Genomic DNA, 19,404 nt, shown 5'->3' on the forward strand with positions numbered 1-19,404 from the left:
AACATTGAGACCAGCCACATCTCTGGGCCGATCAATTAAGCTGAATGCTGCGTGTAACAAATTTGTATATATTTTCGTGCCATAGCACTTGGGGGCTCGAGCCAAACCGTTAAATCTTCAGTACGTAGTGCCCAGTACAGTCGTAAGGGGGAATAAGTTTTGTGGAATGATGGTACACCATTCAACGTGTTGTTTCGTGATTGAATATTATGTATTAGTACGATGTATTTTGAACTGCATTCCACTACAACTGCGAGGTTAGGGAGTGGTTCTCATCGCGGAGAGCAATTGAGTGTCTGTTTGAAGATTTCGTTAGCTAGAAATGTAATCTGAGCACTCAGAAAAACTTTAAATAAGCGTTATAAAATGTACGAGACACCATTCGTATTTGCTGCGAATTTTGGAAAATAACTTAGTATGATCTCACCTGTTTACAGTCATTTCTTTGACACTTGAATTTCAGAGCGCCTGCATTTCACCAGACATCGTTGCCTGCTCTGATTGCTGCTCCTCCCCAAGAATTGACTCCCTTTATCCAAGAAACCTCGCACCCCCCAGACTTACGACTAGCCGAAATGGTCTATTAGCAAATTTGCTTGACCATTTCATGTAGATTTCTGAGCACTTCCTGTCACAGAGTGGAATTACCAGTCAGACGGCGTGCGCTATACTGAGCTTGCCTTTCGACGACTACGGAACCAAACTGTCTACAATGTAAATATGAGCGCAACGGTTGTGCAACCATTTGCCTCTAGAACACCGCAAGTTAATATCACTGAAATATCTACCTCTCCTTCTATAAATGCATTATTTGCACCTTGCATTAACATAAACTGATACGTAAAGGATTATAAGAGACAAAGGAGAAAAATAACGCGTGATTGAAAAATAGCGTAGGTCAATCCCGTTTATAAAAAGAATAAAATAATGGATACCTAAAAATGAAGACCGTTGTTTTGAACGCAAACTTTATGATCTTTATGTAGAAAAAATAATCTCCACAGGTTCAGGATAAAGAACTCGTGTCGAATATTACTTGCTATATTCACGCACGATATCTTTCAAATGGTAGATACAGATGAACAGGTAGCATTCGTCTTCCTGTATTTCCGAAAGACATGTGGTGTGTTACCACACCGCTGACTAAGAATCAAGACTCGAAGCTACTGAGTAACCGCACAGATATGGCAGTGGCTCGATTAATGTTGAAAAACAGAACCCAGCATGTTATTCGACTCGTGAATATTCAACAATGTCACATCAGGTGTGCCCCAAGGAAGTGTAATAGGACCTCTTGATACTCTCAGTATACAGTGTATAAGCGATGTATCAGAGTGTATCAAAAGCAGTATAAGACTGTTTGCTGAGATTGTTGTTCTCTTCAGAAAAATATTGTTGTTGTACCATCGCAAGGAAACGGGAAAAGACATGAATAAAAAAGTCTTAGTTTAATTAATGGCAGACCACCTAAAAATCTGGATAAATTAAAGGTGATGCCTCCAAAAACGAGATAATATCTGGTTGCAAGATTACAGAGAACTTGCTGTAGATCATATTTTGTACTTATTTAGTGGTAATACTTGAATGTGATATGAAATGGTATGAACACGAAATGAAGTAAAGGAGACGGGGAAACGGAGCACTTCCATTTTTGCGACGTCGCTAGAAAAGTGAGGTCCACTTTTGAAGGTTACTGGGTGCTTGATTCTGGTACTACCAATTCTAGAGTAATGTTCCATCGCCTGGAATCCTTATTAAGTAGAAAAAATAGCAGTAATCTAATGAATTCAGAGGCGTGCTCCCGGGACCGCAATAGATCGATGTACGAAGCATTCAATTAGTGATGGTGAGGAGATTATTGACGCATCAAGACTTTGGCTCCGACGTCGACCAGTAGAGTGGTACCTTGCTGGCATGCAGGGACTCCCAGTAAGTTCGTGCAAGGCCCTAGCACTGAACGGTGATTCTGTTGAAATGTGAGGTTTTGTAGGAAAAAGAATGAAGTATAATATGGTACACAGGAATCCTGAACAAAATCAACCAGCTTTCAGACTGCTAATGCTAGACTTTTTTTCTGAAAGCAGCTTGATTTAACTCAAACTTCTAGTACACGATATTAAACCTTACTCTATTCTCTACAAAGCTCTAAATTTCAACATAATCACTTTTAAGTGCTACGGTCTTACGCCACCTTACTGGGAGGGCATGTATGCTCGCAAGGTACCACTCGACTGAAAGTGCGCGCCTTTTTTTTTTAAGTATCCCTTCGGAGGAGAGGTATTGTGCCGCTGATTCCATGGATTTCCCGTTTTTTTCGGTTCGAAGTGATGAACCCATGTTTCATCGCCTGTGACGATGTCTGACAAAAGATTATGATGATTAGTCTCGTTACGCCCAAGCAGTTCCGCACAGATGATCCTACGTTTCTCAACGGTCTGCTGTTAGGTTTAGAGGAACCCTGCTGGCCCACACCTTTGAGTACCACACCTGATGGCCGAGTGTATCAGCACTACCAACAGAGGTGTAGAGGTTTGCAGCGGGATATGGAACTGTGACCCGTCAATCACATCGAATGAGAGTGTCCGCGCGTTTCAGTACTGCAGGAGCGACTGTTGTGTGAGGCCGACTAGCACGTAGAAAACTGGACAGATTAGTGAGACCTTGCGATGATGACACTCACCTAACAACTCACCATGCTTTTGTTCACTATCGGTCACCGCAGACTTCCTTCAAGCGCGGATGAATATCTGCGATGCTCCTGTTTTCCACCAAAAGAAAATCAGTGACAGCTCTCTGCTTGGACTGAACCTCCGCTGCTGACGCCATTTTGAAGGCTACGAATAGCACCGGCACCTACCTGAACTTCATGAAACTATACAGGCTGGATCGGGAATATTGCCACAGCAAATTCCGAATTTTTTCGATAAATTTGGCTGAGAAGAAAATGAATTGCACTTCTTATTGAACGCATCGCGTACTAAATCCTGTTCAAACAGGCCTTGAAGGCCGAACGGTATCGACCAACCGCCGTGTCATCCCTAGCTCATAGGTTTCGCTGGATGCGGATATGGAGGGTCATGCACTCAACACACCGACCTCCCGACCGTTGTCAGTTTACGAGACTGGAAAGAGTTCGACTGGCCACTAAGAAATTGTAGGCGAAATGATCAAAGAACTGAATGGGAATCTGTGGACGTAAGACGACGTTGATCTCACGAAATGAAGTTGTTCAAATTTAGAGAACCGATATTCGATGACGACTGTGTGACTATTCTGTTGCCCCAACGCATTTATAACGTATGGACTATAAGAAAAAGGTGAGACAGATATGGCGAGATCTTAAGTGATAGACAATCATGATTCCGTTGCTTAGTGATTTGATAAGAGAATGAAACAAGACAAATATTCACTTTCCAGCAGGCACCGCGCGGAAACTTGTGACAAACAGGGTGAACCAAAACTCCACCGACAAACTTTCAATGGTGGCAGTATGGACCAAAATAAGGAAAAATTCCTCATATACGTAGGCTCTAAAATGCGTTAGTTAAGAGCTATGAGCACTTTCTCGTCTTCGATAGTGTGAAACATTTCTATTCCACTGCAACCTCTTTGCTTTCCATACTTTGGGAGAATATGCAACAGAAGAAGAAAAAAAATGAACAGGACACATGGGCTCAAAAATGCACTTTTCAGTAGAAGGGATGTGTTTCCAATATGGAGGATGAACAATTTATCGTAGCATAGGTATGTATTTTAGAGTCCATATTTGATGGATTTTTGTCCGTATTTGTACTAGCACCTCATGGTACATAGTTGTACTAGTACCTCTGAAAGTTTGTCTTTACAGTTTTGGTTCACCCTGTATAGGTAGACAGCAATGTGGAACAGCACGTGGAATACGTCAGAGAATTTTATGTATACATTTAGGATGACCAAAGAATTAGCTGCTGTGATTTTCGGTTTCTACTAACATACGATGTGCAACGTGTGCGTTAGTCTGCCTTCCAGTCTGTCAACTAATATTTCGAATCGGCCGTATTGCACAATGTACCCTTGTGACCCGAGCAAACTAGGCCTCAAGTAGCACTTATGACCGTGTCGTGTGACAGAAAAGAATATGGGATGACTTTTACGGCATTTCTTTGTCGAATAAACTAACCTTTTCCTGCACTTTGCTTCTTGCAGCGACTTTTAGCGTAATGAGTGGCCGCCCGCCGTGTCGGACAAGCTGTCGGTATCAGATGGCGCGCCGTTTCTCGTTTGTGTCTACCAAGCCAGCACCACATGCATTCGCTTACGCCGGCGTTGAGAGGATGGCGGCTCATAAACGCTCTCAAAAAAAGCAGCGGAGCAATAAACCGGGCGAGAAGTAATGCCCACATTCACGCTGCAAGAACTGGAATTTGTCCATTGGAATTTATTTATGTCCGCTCCGCCGTAAAATCCCTGTAAATTATTGCGAAATTTTACGAGGCTGATTATTTTTGTATTGCAGGATACGTGCCTTAGAGATATGGGCTGGAATTTACGTCGTACAGATACTGCGGCGAACGTCAGGTCGCGGGCGCTGGGATCGTGTCCGTTATTGATGATCGTATTCTATAATTTTTCTGCATAAATTAGTCCACTAAAGCGAACGCAGAATACCTGTCCGTCACTGTAGACTTAAAATAAATGAATAAGAGACTGAGGTAATCACAACACAGTAAAGTGAAATACACAGTTTCGCCCTTGAGATGGATGATGACTTGCCACGGCATACATTTCACAAGACAATGGCTGCTGGGGCACGTTATGGTCACTTTTCTTTTATAATTGTTATCTGTTGGCATTTTAGAACAAAGGAAATTTAATATGGAGGGTTCGATCACATAATTATACACAGAAAAAATGGTTCAAATGGCTCTGAGCACTATGGGACTTAACTTCTGAGATCATCAGTCCTTTAGAACTTTTTTTTTTTTTTTGGTCATCAATCTACTGACTGGTTTCATGCGGCCCGCCACGAATGCCTTTCCTGTGCTAACCTCTTCATCTCAGAGTAGCACTTGCAACCTACGTCCTCAATTATTTGCTTGACGTATTCCAATCTCTGTCTTCCTCTACAGTTTTTGCCCTCTACAGCTCCCTCTAGTACCATGGAAGTCATTCCCTCATGTCTTAGCAGATGTCCTATCATCCTGTCCCTTCTCCTTATCAGTGTTTTCCACATATTCCTTTCCTCTCCGATTCTGCGTAGGACCTCCTCATTCCTTACCTTATCAGTCCACCTAATTTTCAACATTCGTCTATAGCACCACATCTCAAATGCTTCGATTCTCTTCTGTTCCGGTTTTCCCACAGTCCATGTTTCACTACCATACAATGCTGTACTCCAGACGTACATCCTCAGAAATTTCTTCCTCAAATTAAGGCCGGTATTTGATATTAGTAGACTTCTCTTGACCAGAAATGCCTTTTTTGCCATAGCGAGTCTGCTTTTGATGTCCTCCTTGCTCCGTCCGTCATTGGTTATTTTACTGCCTAGGTAGCAGAATTCTTTAACTTCATTGACTTCGTGACCATCAATCCTGACGTTAAGTTTCTCGCTGTTCTCATTTCTACTACTTCTCATTACCTTCGTCTTTCTCCGATTTACTCTCAAACCATACTGTGTACTCATTAGACTGTTCATTCCGTTCAGCAGATCATTTAATTCTTCTTCACTTTGACTCAGGATAGCAATGTCATCAGCGAATGGCATCATTGATATCCTTTCACCTTGTATTTTAATTCCACTCCTGAACCTTTCTTTTATTTCCATCATTGCTTCCACGATGTACAGATTGAAGAGTAGGGGCGAAAGGCTACACCCTTGTCTTACACCCTTCTTAATACGAGCACTTCGTTCTCGATCGTCCACTCTTATTATTCCCTCTTGGTTGTGGTACATAGAACTTAGAACTACTTAAACCTAACTAACCTAAGGACACGACACACATCCATACCCGTGGCAGGATTCGAACCTGCGACCGTAGCGGTCGCGCGGCTCCACACTATAGTGCCTAGAACAGCTCGGCTACTCCGGCCGGCATACACAGAAAGTGCAGGTACTTGAGCGCCAAATGTTTCTCTTGTATAAACACTTGAAACTTAATAGGACATTACCATTAGGGGTATTCTTTGATCAGGTATTCCACAATTAGTTTAAAGGCTCCACGGTTACAGACGGGAGAGTTGTGTATTCTCCGTTTACACGTGGCAGCTGTACTAACGGCATGATTCGTCTTTAGTCCGCTAATTCGATGGCAGACAATTTGCTTCTGACTGAGCTCTAATCTCTGTACTTCGACGTACCAGAACACAGGCACGTCACGTTTCACTACAAAGCAACAAAATAACGAAAAATGTCGTGCCAGTTTGTTACTGGAAGTAAGACGTTACTTTACACAGGGAGTGAACTTCTCTAAATTCTGCTAAAAATCAGTAGAGCTAACCATATTCATAGGAATGTGAATATGAATAAGGTCGATTTTCCTACAAGGTTTGTGTATTTTCATTGCAGCGCTTTTGGAAACACTTTGACAAGTTGTGATTTATTTTTCCTCTTTCATGCCTCTGCCTACTCGAAATCACTGTGCAAGAAATCGTCCCGCTAGCAATTGTAGCTGTCGAGCGTTGTACAACAGAAAGACATTATTATTGTCCAGTATTAATTAACAGACGTAACGGGTAGGAACTGCGAGAGAGAATAACCCTGGAACCAAGACTTCTATTGACCATTTGCTGGGTAACGAAAATGTCTGGTCACAGCTGCCCATAGCCTTAAGATTAGTGTCACCCTGAAATGATTTTGTAGCCGTCGTCCTGTACCAGATTATATATCCTTCACTTCGTTCTGCCTCTGAAAAGGCTACTTAATCTGTTGTAGGGGGACTTATAGTTTAAATCTGCTCTGCCCGGTATTCTTCACATTTAAAAAAAAAAAAAAGATCATTAGCACTGGTGTAAGAAGAGAGAAGTGACAGAAACAATGGATAGAATAAGAACAGAAACCCAATCGTATTTATAAATATCCGACGTTCACTTAATCTCAGACAAACATTTTTCACAGAAGGAAATCCTGACATTGTTGCAGGCATGGCGTTGTGACTCCGCTGTACAACCTCTAAATGTCAATAATAATTGGATGATCATTTTTAAAAATGTGGATTTCCGAATTCAACAAATGAATGAATCTTCAAGTGTTGGTCCGAAAAAATCATTTTTTGTCTCCTACTTTTGGCTAACTTTTGCATGTACACTGACGGAAAAAATTGCAACACTAAGAAGGAATTATGCGACATACACGGAAGTGGTAGCCGTGTTTCTACATCCGAAAGATGATGCTAGCCAAATTTAATGCCAGTCGCACAAGAGTGGCGCTAATAGCGCAAATCAGTTTTTTTTTGTTTTTTTTATTAGACGCTGTACAGTCGTGAGCATTAGTTATCTTTGACATTGGACATGGCGAGCTGATGTTAGTTAAGAATGCATTTAAGGCGACAAAAATGGCGTTATCAACACCTCACTGAGTTTGAACGGGGTCGAGTAAAAGGGCTACGAAAAGTTGGAAGTTCCTTCTGGGGTACTGTAGAAAGGGGCTGGCAGGAATGTAGCCACTGTACGTGACTGCTCGCAGCGGTGGTCACGAGAAAGTACTGTCGCAAGAAGACCGGGCTCCGGACCGCCTGTGACAAAACCGAGAGCGAGGATCCTCGTGTTCGCCGTATGGCTGTGGCACATTGCACTAAATCGGTTACTTCAAGTATATATCCGAGACAGACGCCCTGCTGTGTGCATTCCACTGACTCCAAACCTCTGCCATTTGCGACTTCAGTGGTGTCAAGCGAGAGCTAATAGGAAGGCAGGGTGGAGGTCTGCTGCCTTTCCTTATCAGAGCTGGTTCCAGTGCCAGTGATGGCCGTGTGTTGTTTAGACGGAGGCCAGCTGAGGGCCTGCAGCCAACATATCTGCATGGTAGTCAGTCTGGACCTACATGTGGAGCTATGGTGATGAGTGCTATTTCGAGAGATGGCAGGAGAACTCTTACGGTTATCCCACGCACCAAGAATGCAAATTTGTACGTCCATCTGGTGATTCGACCTGTTACGCTGCCATTCATGAGCAGCATTCCAGGAGGTGTTTCCCGACAGGATAACGCTACACCACGTACGGCTCTTGTTACCCAACGTGTTCTACAGAACGGTGACATGTTGCTTTGGCCTGATAGATCACCAGATCAGTCTCCAATCGAGCAAAAGTGAGACATCATCGGTCGACAACTCCAGCATCGTCCGCAAACAGCATTAACTGTCCCTGTATTAACCGAACATGTACAACAAGCATTGAACTACGTAACACAAACTGATATCCGGCACCTGTACAACACAATGGATGCAAGTTTGCATGCTTTCATTTAACATTCTGGCGGTTACACTGGTTATTAATATATGTCACCTAGATAAACTTATTCCCGAAATGTCATTACTGTATGTTATTTATTCTTTGATGTTGCGACTTTATTCCGGCAGTGTGTATTATATAAAACATCGGTGATAATTTAGTGCAGGTATCCTTCTTTCTTCGGCTCCCTATTTTCAGATGGTTCAAATGGTTCTGAGCACTATGGGACTTAACTTCTGAGGTCATCAGTCTCCTAGAACTTAGAACTACTTAAACCTACCTAACCTAAGGACATCACACACATCCATGCCCGAGGACGATTCGAACCTGCGACCGTAGCGGTCGCGCGGTACCAGACTGAAGCGCCTAGAACCGCTCGGCCACGCCGGCCGGCTCTCCCTGTTTTCATGTGGCTGTTGATCGCCTATCTTTCCATTTCTGGACAGCGTAATGAATATTCCATTAATCTGTCCGCTCTTCTGTTAACGGTTTTTCACAAATTTCCATCTCCATCTGCTCATTGCATTACTTCTTCATTGGACACTTCATCTGTACACTTCACTTTTTATGTCATTCTATATTAAGGGAGAGAGTTGCACCTTGGGACACTTACCAGATATTCGCTTACAGTCAGCTCTGTAATACAAGTGAAATGCAGTGTCTTATTCAGTTTTTAAATGATGACATTCACTTTTTATGCGCTGCAGTCCTTTTGTGTAATTATAAAGATTATTGGGGAAAATAAAAATTTGCCAAAACAAAAACACATTCCAGGTTACGATATGGTCTTGTAGGTAGCGACGAATATTCTGTTTAAATTTAAAAGCACTGAAATAGATAAAATCTTGTCAATACTACATTTGGTTACCTATTTGCACCTACATTTACATCGATACTCCGCAATCCACCTCAAGGCTAGTGGCAGAGGGTACACCGTGTACCACTACCAGTCGCTTCCTTTCCTATTCCACCCGCAAACAGAACGAGGGAAAAACGACTGTCTATATACCCCCGTACGAGCCCTAATTTCTAGCATCTTCTCTTCATGGTCCCTACGCGCGATGTATGTTGGAGGCAACAGAATCGTTCTGCAGTCAGCTTCAAACACCGTTTCTGTAAATTTTGTCAACAGTGTTCCTCGAAAAGAACGTAGCCTACCCTCCAGGGATTCCTATTCGAGTTCCCGAAGGATGTCCGTAACACTTGCGCGTTGTTCCAACCTACTAGTAAGAAATCTAGCAGCCTCCTCTGAATTTCTACGATATCTTCCGTTAATCCAACCTGCTACAGATCCCAAATACTGGAGCAGCACTCAAACATATGTCGCACAAGCGTCCTATATGCGATCCCCTTAACAGATGAAACAAACTTTTCTACAATTATCCAAATAAACAGAAGCCGACGTTTCGCCTTTCCTACCACAGACCTTGCATGCTCGTTTCATTTCATATTTGCGTTTCATATTTCATATTTGCAGTGTTACGCCCAGAGATTTCAAAGACGCGACTGTGTGAAGCAGGACACTAACACTATGGGTTTCTTTCACCTACTCATTCGCATTATCTTACTTTTTTCTACATTTAGATTTAAATGAAATTCATCATACCAACTAGAAATTTTGTAGAAGTTACTTTGCATCTTCCTACAGGCACTCAGCACCTTACCGTACACCACATCATCACAAAACAACATCAGATTGCTGCCCACATTGTTCGCCAAATCATTTATGTATATAGAGAATAATAGGGGGCCTATCACACTTCACCGTGGCGCTGCTGACGACACCTTGTCTCTGATGAACACTCGCCATCGAGGACAACATACTGGGCTCTATAACTTAGGAAGTCTTCGAGCCACTCACATATCTGTGAATACAGGGTGTTACAAAAAGGTACGGCCAACTTTCAGGAGACATTCCTCACACACAAAGAAAGAAAATATGTTATGTGGACATGTGTCCGGAAACGCTTAATTTCCATGTTGGAGCTCATTTTAGTTTCGTTCTTCCACCTACGCTCAATGGAGCACGTTACCATGATTTCATACGGGATACTCTACCTGTGCTGCTAGATCATGTGCCTTTACAAGTACGACACAACATGTGGTTCATGCACGATGGAGCTCCTGCACATTTCAGTCGAAGTGTTCGTACGCTTCTCAACAACAGATTCGGTGACCGATGGATTGGTAGAGGCGGACCAATTCCATAGCCTCCACGCTCTCCTGACCTTAACCCTCTTGACTTACATTTATGGGGGAATTTGAAAGCTCTTGTCTACGCAACCCCGGTACCAAATGTAGAGATTCTTCGTGCTCGTATTGTGGACGGCTGTGATACAATACGCCATTCTCCAGGGCTGCATCAGCGCATCAGGGATTCCATTCGACGGAGGGTATGCATGTATCCTCGCTAACGGAGGACATTTTGAACATTTCCTGTAACAAAGTGTTTGAAGTCACGCTGGTACGTTCTGTTGCTGTGTGTTTCCATTCCATGATTAATGTGATTTGAAGAGAAGTAATAAAATGAGCTCTAACATGAAAAGTAAGCGTTTCCGGACACATGTCCACATAACATATTTTCTTTCTTTGTGTGTGAGGAATGTTTCCTGAAAGTTTGGCCGTACCTTTTTGTAACACCCTGTATATGCCACACGCTCGTATCTCCTCTAACAGCCAACAGGGGGGCTCCGTGTTAAACGCTGTCTGGAAATATAGCAAAATGGAATCTTCCCTTGCCCTTCATCCATACTTCACAGTATATCATGTGAGAATAGGGCAAGCTGAGTTCCGCACAAACGATGCTTCCTAAAACCATGTTAACACCGTAGCCATAACTTAATTCTTTACGTTCGAACTAAGAATGTATTTAAGGATTATGCAGTAAACCGATGTTAGAGGTATTGGGTTGTGATATTGCGGGTCCGTTCTTTTGCTTTCCTATACACAGCAGTGACCTATGCGTTTTTCAAATCGCTAGGATCTTTGCGCTGGGCGAGAGATTCGCGAGAAATGCAAGTTAAGTATAGGCCGATGCCTTGAGCACTCTTTGAAAAGCCGAATTAGGACTCTGAAACTTCCTGGCAGATTAAAACTGTGTGCCGGACCGAGACTCGAACTCGTGACCTTTGCCTTTCGCGGGCAAGTGCTCTACCTACTGAGCTACCCAAGCACGACTCACGCCCCGTCCTCACAGCTTTACTTCCGCCAGTACCTCGCCTCCTACCTTCCAAACTTTACAGAAGCTCTCCTGCGAATTAGGATCTCGTGAATTATTTTTTTGCTACTCCTTCAGGTGTTTCTCTACGCCAGGGACTTTTAGTGCTATGCCGACCATAATGGAATCTTGCCGACGGTCAAACGACAATATGTTTGTACGATTCTCCTACCTGAACGATTTCTTGAATCTGTTACATTGTCACTCTGCTACACACCAATTATCAAAAAGTGAATCAAATTGTGCGGAATTACAGTACGTAAAACCAGTTACAGGTCAAATCATTCTAAGACAGAACAACTGGATGGTTCTGGATGATTTATTAGCCGGCCGGGGTGGCCGAGCGGTTCTAGGCGCTTCAGTCTGGAACCGCGCGACCACTACGGTCGCAGATTCGAATCCTGCCTCGGGCTTCGATGTGAGTGATGTCCTTAAGTTAGTTAAGTTTAAGTAGTTCTGAGTTCTAGGGGACTGATGACCTCAGAAGTTAAGTCCCATAGTGCTCAGAGCCAGTTCAACCATTTTTTGATGATTTATTCAAGAGAAAGAGCTTCACAGTTCGAGCAAATCAACAAAGTGTTGGTTGGATGGCCTGGAATCTCAATGACTAGAGAAGAATTATCTTCCGTGATGTGTTCTCCTTCAAAGTGAGCCCCGATGACCAGCGAAGGCGAGTTCGGAGTCGCCCCGAAGAGCTCATAGATGGGCCCCTTTGGTTGTCATTCACAGTGGCCTTACAGCACAGCGGTACAATGAAGATATTCTTCGCCCAGTTATGTTGCCGTTCACGGCAAGCCATCCTGGACTTACAGTTCAGCAAGATAATGCACGCCCGCTCACGGTGAGTTTTGTACTGCTTGTCTTCGTGCTGGAAAATCCTACCTCGGCCGGCAAGGTTGGTGAATACTCCAGTTGAGAACCTTTGGGCTTTATCGGAAGGACCCTTCAACCATCCAGGGATTTTGACGATCTAACATGCCACTTGGACAGAATATGGCACAATATCCCTTTGGAGAACATCCAACAACACCATTTAAATCAATGACAAGCCAAATAACTGTTTTCATAAGGGCTAGAGGTGGACCAACGCCTTATTGACTTGCTCAGTGGCTCTTTAATGAATCATCAAATTTTTGTGAAATTGTAATCATTTGTTTGATCGTACATGTACAGCCTATGTACCAATTTCCGTCGCACTCGAATAAGTCCTTCGTGGTGCGTAGGTTTTTTCGTCTTGGAATGCATATTAATTTATTACACATGTTAATACGTGGGTCACTCTAAAAGAAATGCACACTATTTTCTTAAAAATCCATCTTTGATTCTACATGTCCTAAAGTTTTACGGTGTGTAGGTACATACTTTAGGAACAATATTTTCATTTCTCCACATAATTTCCATCCCTCTCAACTGCCTTACGCCATCTTGGAAACAGCGCCTGTATAAACGCACGGTAAAATTCTGGACCAACCTGCTGGAGCCACTGTTTGGCAGCTTGTACAAGCAAGTCATCATCTTCAAATCTTGTTCCACGAAGAGTCTTTTAGTTTCCCAAAGAGATGATAGTCACATGGGGCCAGGTCAGGACTATAAGGCGGGTTTTTCGGTGATGTCCATCCGAATTTTGTGATCGCTTCCATGGTTTTTTGACTGACATGTGGCCGTGCATTGTCGTGCAACAGCAAAACATCCTGCTTTTGCCGATGTGGCCGAACACGAATCAGTCGAGCTTGAAGTTTCTTCGGTGTCGTCACATTTGCGTCATAATTTATGGTGGTTCCACGTGGCATGATGTCCACAAGCACGAGTCCTTCGGAATCGAAAAACACCGTAGCCATAACTTTTCCAGCAGAAGGTGTGGTTCTGAATTTATGTATTTTTTTCTTTTTGGTAAATTTGCATGATGCCACTCCATCGATTGCCACTTCGTCTCTGGTGAAAAATGATGGAGCCATGTTTCATCACCTGTCACAATTCTTCCACCATTTCGTACTGTTCCAAAAGTTCGCTGCATACCGTTTTTCTTGTTTATTTGTGAGCCACTGTCAACATCCTGGGAACCCACCTGGCACAAACCTTTTTTAACGCCAACACTTTCAGTATTCTTCAAGCACTTCCTTCCCCCATCCCAAAGCAGCGTGACAATTCGTTCACTGTGATGCATCTGTCAGCGGTCACCAATTCGTTAATTCTCGGCACATTGTCTGGCGTGTGTGCAGTACGAGGCCTGCCGTTGCGAGGACAATCCTCAATATTGCAGTGCCCACTTCCATCGCGTAACCTGCTTGCCTACCGACTAACTGTACTGCGATCGACAGCAGCATCTCCATACACCTTTTTCAACCTCTTGTGGATGCTTCCCACTGTCTAGCTTTCACAACACAGCAATTCTATGACAGCACGTTGCTTCTGACGAACGTCAGGTGTAGCAGCCAACTTGAAGACATGCTGTGACGGCACCGCTCATGGGAACAGGTTGAACTAAGTTCGAAAACAAGCGGGAATGATGTTTCTACACATTGTAAAACTTTCACACATGCAGAATGAAAACTGTATTTTTACAAAAATAGTGTGCATTTCTTTTGGAGTGACCCTCGTATCTTGCTGTCTGTGGCATCGAGAACAATGTCTTTTTCTGTTCTTAGTTTTTTTGTCTTATTGTATACATTTAAAATTGAAACTATTGGAAACTAATACAAATTTCCATTTTCAGGACAGTTAAATTTGTTGAGACGTCAGTGATACTCAGTTAATTCGTAAATATCACATGTTCCATAGTAAAAGACCTTTTCCTGTTTCAAGGTACGAGATGGCGCACGACGGACGGAGAATGACTTTACCGTCCAGAACTTGTATAATTATTTTTTCAAATTTGTGCAATTAATTTGGCGTAACATTTTGTATCTGAAAATTTAGTATATATCCTTAATATTTTAATGTTTTATTCAGCACTTGAATGCATAGCACTCGTAATATTTGCAAATGCTGCACAAAACCCTACCTCATTTCTAGCAAAAAGAAATACTAAAAAATGGCGGAAGCCGCTTATAGCGGCCTATAATACGCATTCCTTCGTGTGATTCTAAGATGAGGCACTAGAGTGAAGTACCGACCAAAAACGTTTTGTGTTCCTTGGTACACTATTCTCTAGGTACTACTCTCTCCTCCATAACATGCGAAAATTCCCCTTTCCTTTATTTCTGTTTTCTCATGGTCCGTAATTCATTTCCCTCAATTCTTCAAGAATACTAGCAAGCAAAAGTCTGCATTCTGGCAATGACGGGCCAATCGGAACCGACCGCCATGTCATCCTCTGCCAGTGGCGTCACTGGTTGCGATATGGAAGGGCGTGGTGTCAGCAATACAGTTCTCCCGGCCGTTACCGTTTTTCTTGACTTTGGAGCCGCTAGTCTTCACTCAGGTAGCTTCTCAGTGGGCGTCACGACACTGTGTGTGGCCCCTTCCCATTCCAATCCTCTTAGCAAGAAAAAATTCCCTAGCACTACCTGGAATCGATCCACATAGCATTCAGACGCACTGACCACTGAGCTACCGAGGCGGCCTTTCAAGAAGCACAGATATGGAGGAAGAAGCGAGCAGGAAGCTGGTTTGTGAGAGACAGTAGCTACAAAAAGGTCTGCAAATGTCACTGAATGGCGGCTTTGAAGATGACATACTATCTAAAAATTACGTTTCGACTCACCCACAGTATAAGAAATGGGATTTATCTACGTTCGCTGTGCCGCGACACAAGAGGCGCGCGGTGCAGAACCAGAAGCGAGGTTACAGAGGCAGCCGGAGTCTGCGTCGACAAACCGCTCGGTCGCCGCGCGCTGGACCGCGTGTTTGCTTTATTTACTCTCTCGGCGCTGCGGCGGCCTGGGACCTCACAACTGGTCCGCCGACAATTGCGCAGCCTCTGAGCGTGCAGGGCAGGCGGTGTGGTCCATAGAAAAACATCCAGCACAGCTGCCAGGGCAGGCGAACGCGTCGTCCAGTCGATGTCACCGGTGGCAGGATAATGGCGTCCCAGAAGAGGATTGCTGTTCACTGTCAGCTGTGAGAACCTCTTCTCTGATCCCACTTGGTCCTCCAGACCACTAGGCGTTTCTTTTCGCCTTCTTCCGTCTGAGATCTTTGCGTACAGTCTTTGAAATCCTTATACACTCGTTTTATTTTACAGGAAGTCCTTCAAGATTTAGGCAAGGATATAGGATATAGCTTAGCACACTATCTGAAAGTGTGACTGTTTCATTGCACTTTATAAACAGGAATGAGTGGCAGCCTTCATTTTGCCGTATAAAATTCAGAATTCCGGATATAGCTTCAGGCATGATACAAATTTCTCAGGAAATTCCGGTCTGCGTCTCCGCTGACTACATTTTATCATTTTCACAACAAAATAAAGCATCGAATCAATTAAATTCGTCGTCAATTCGATAAGAAACTTGCTACTCACTGATGAAGACATTGTCATGAGGGAAGAGTTCTTGCCAGGCAGCGTCAAATCAGTCAAAAGACGCATGAAAAATTATATATTAAGTCCGACAGAGAAACTTTAATATTGAGGGGGGTAGCAGAAATGGTCGTACGTTACGTTGTGAGTGTTTCCGATAGCAAAAATTTTATTTATTTGTATGTTTGTTCACAGATCTACAGCTTGTCATATGAGAGACGCTTCTGGTAGTAGGTGAGCTCTGATAGGATGACAAGACTTCCCTATAGACCGAAAGAATGTGAAACAGAAGCGGTCGGAGAACTTACACGAGAATTTTAGGAAGAAAGGTGACATACGTATTTCTCACGAAACCCTGTTGGATGAATTTAGAAAATCTGTATTCGAGGACGACTGTGCGATCATTCTACACTGATCATTGTACATCTCACATAAGTATTATGAGATTACGAGAATTTACCAGCCGAAAAGTGACATAAAGCCGTTTCTCCTAGCTCAGTATGCGAGTGGATTTGGATAGACAGTGGCTAATACTGGCTCAGCCATGGACTTTAAAGTGGCTTGCATAGTACGTAAAGGGTGATTTTGCTATCCCTAGCTAAGGGTTTTATGCAACCAACAACGCCAACAAATAGCAAATGCAAAATTTTCATATTCTCTGGCCTCACTATGTCCTATAGAAAAAAAACGAATAGGGCCTGTATGGGTATAAATTTTCACAAGGGGCCGTAGTTTTCGAATTATCGAATAAAAACATACAAAAGTGACCTCCAAATGCATTTTTCTTCAGTCGACTAATTCGAAAACTGTGGCCTCTAGCGAGACCACATCCCAGTGCAAAATTTAACTACTTAAAATTTCCTACAAAAAGGTCCTCTTAACTTTTTCTACAGGACTAATAGTTTGCTTCTAGCGAGAGCGAGAATATGAAAACCTGGTGTGTGGTTTCTGCAGGCCATGCATGAAACCTATCGGTAGCGACAGCTGTATATAAACGTAAAGAGCAAGTGCTGCTACAGAATAGGATGGGTGGATGAAGCGAAAACTCTTGGGCGCATAACAGCGTGATCATAAGGGTCGTTTGTCAAGATCTTTGGTACAGGTTTAGCTGGAGTTACTCTTAAAAAAAAAACGATAGGCAAAGGCCACAAACTACAGCCACTGTCACAACAAACTTCATATACAATATCCGCTGTAGTTATGTACACCGTGATCAGACGTTATTAATACTGCAGCGGATGGCATAAGGTAGCTGGTTGATCGCAGAACTAATAGATTGAGTCACGCATCCAAAAACTATCGTCCAATTAAGATGGGCAAGAGTCCTGATGCCAAGCCAAAATAAAAATTTTCTTGCCTTCGTTTCGTCACCGCAGGATAAGTCCATCGGCTTCCCTTCCTTCACGATACACAACACGTGATATTAAAACTTAGTCCACCGTGATGTGACCGCGCAAGCACTGCATGCCGATGGGTCTTTATGCCACAGGAGAAAGCAAGTGGGATAGTGTGGTATATTCCTGGCAGGCTGCTTTCGCTGCTCTGTCAGCTTCGTCATTTGCCTCGATCACTACACGTCCAGGGACCCAGCAGAAGACCACCTCTTCCTTCCGCCAGTGCAGGAGGTGATAGTGTCCTCGGCCATCTGAATTGTTCTACCTACTGGGAAAAATTGCTGAATGTAGGAAATGTACCAGCGGCTGTATACTGAAATGACGACAATGAAAATCTCTTCCGGACCGGACCTCGAACTCACATCTCCTGTTTAAAGCGGTCGCCTTAATCGTTTTCGCTATCCCTGTACGAATCACAGCAGACTCAAAGTTCCTCATGTAGTCGTCCTGTGCCACAGCCTGCACTCATACGTTACGTACTCGTATATACCCCGTCCAGCAAGGACATACAGCAGAAGGTGGTTCACATTCGCAGCTGCGAATACATTTCCTGCATTTCTTGACGACTATTGTCACTGCAGTGTTGTCCGAAAGAACACTGCATCGCACTTCTTAATAATACAAGTATTACTATTTTGTATTTGTTGAAGAGTTGTCAGAGCACAATGAGAGTCCATCAAGATGTACTCCAGCGTCTTCTTGACCACCCAAAGCTCTGCGTAGTACACCCATAACTGACTTCGTAGGCGGATTTTAACGATAAAATGTGAGAAAACAGCAGAACACCCGACATTATTCCCTTACTTTAATCCATCGATAAAAACCACCATGGGCTCGAGGAATTCTCATAAAATTCCGTTAAAAATCGTTTTTAAAATTATAAGTGAAATATTGAACTTGTTGTCCAACGTCATTTCCAAGATAACAGTGGTCCTGTCAGTCATCCAGAGAGGATATTTGCTCCAACCCTTTTCAAAAATTGGACTGTCTTCTACACAAAGTTGCTCGAGGTAGTCCTTCGCTCAGACATAAAACGGCCTAGCAGCCCGGCGACCAGTAAAACTTCGCTGTACGGAACGTTTAGTACCAATACCGACAACAGAATGATTGGAAATCGATCACTCTTTTTATTTAACGGAGATGGCACAATGGTTGGCACACTCAACTCGTAGTCGGGAGGAAGACGGTTCAAAATCCGTGTCTAGCCATCCTGATTTAGCTTTTCCATGATTTACCTTTATAAATGCCGGGATGGTTTCTTTGAAAGGACACGGGCGATCTCCCCTACCCATCCCTGACACAAACCGAGTATGGGCTCCGTCTCTAATGACCTCGATGTCGACAGGACTTTAACTCAATCTTCCTTCCTTCTTACACTTTGTATACGTGTGGCACCACGAGGTGCTCTCGCCTGATCGTAAGAGGTGGCTCACCAGCTTCTGTGCAGAGGTTAGTCTATCAACCAAATATTTTCCCCTTGGCTCATGTTGCGAACTAATGCAAGACGTATGTCTACATGATCTGTCAGTTTTGAGAAAGTATTAGTGTCTCAATATAACATATTTCTGAACTTCACGCTGCATTTTTCACAAGGTACACTGCAGTCCACGTAGAGATATTCGTAGACTTTCCTTTTTACGTGTTCTATCAGTTATACACATACAGACAAACTACACAACAAAATTTGTATCTGGGAAATACACACATCGAAAAAAGTTTTGCATCACCCCAGTTCCCAGAACTCCTGAAGACAGACGTTGACTATGGATATTGCATCACAGACACAGTCCCTTTGACTGTTCAGAGATGTCACTGAACCCGCCCAAAGATGTAAACAGCGATCCATAAGCAGTGCCTATTAGACGGGGTTGTCCGACAACCAATCAATTCCAGTCATTCTACCAGGAAGGAGG

Source organism: Schistocerca cancellata, chromosome 6, assembly GCF_023864275.1.
Source record: "Schistocerca cancellata isolate TAMUIC-IGC-003103 chromosome 6, iqSchCanc2.1, whole genome shotgun sequence".
Lineage (NCBI taxonomy): Eukaryota > Metazoa > Arthropoda > Insecta > Orthoptera > Acrididae > Schistocerca > Schistocerca cancellata.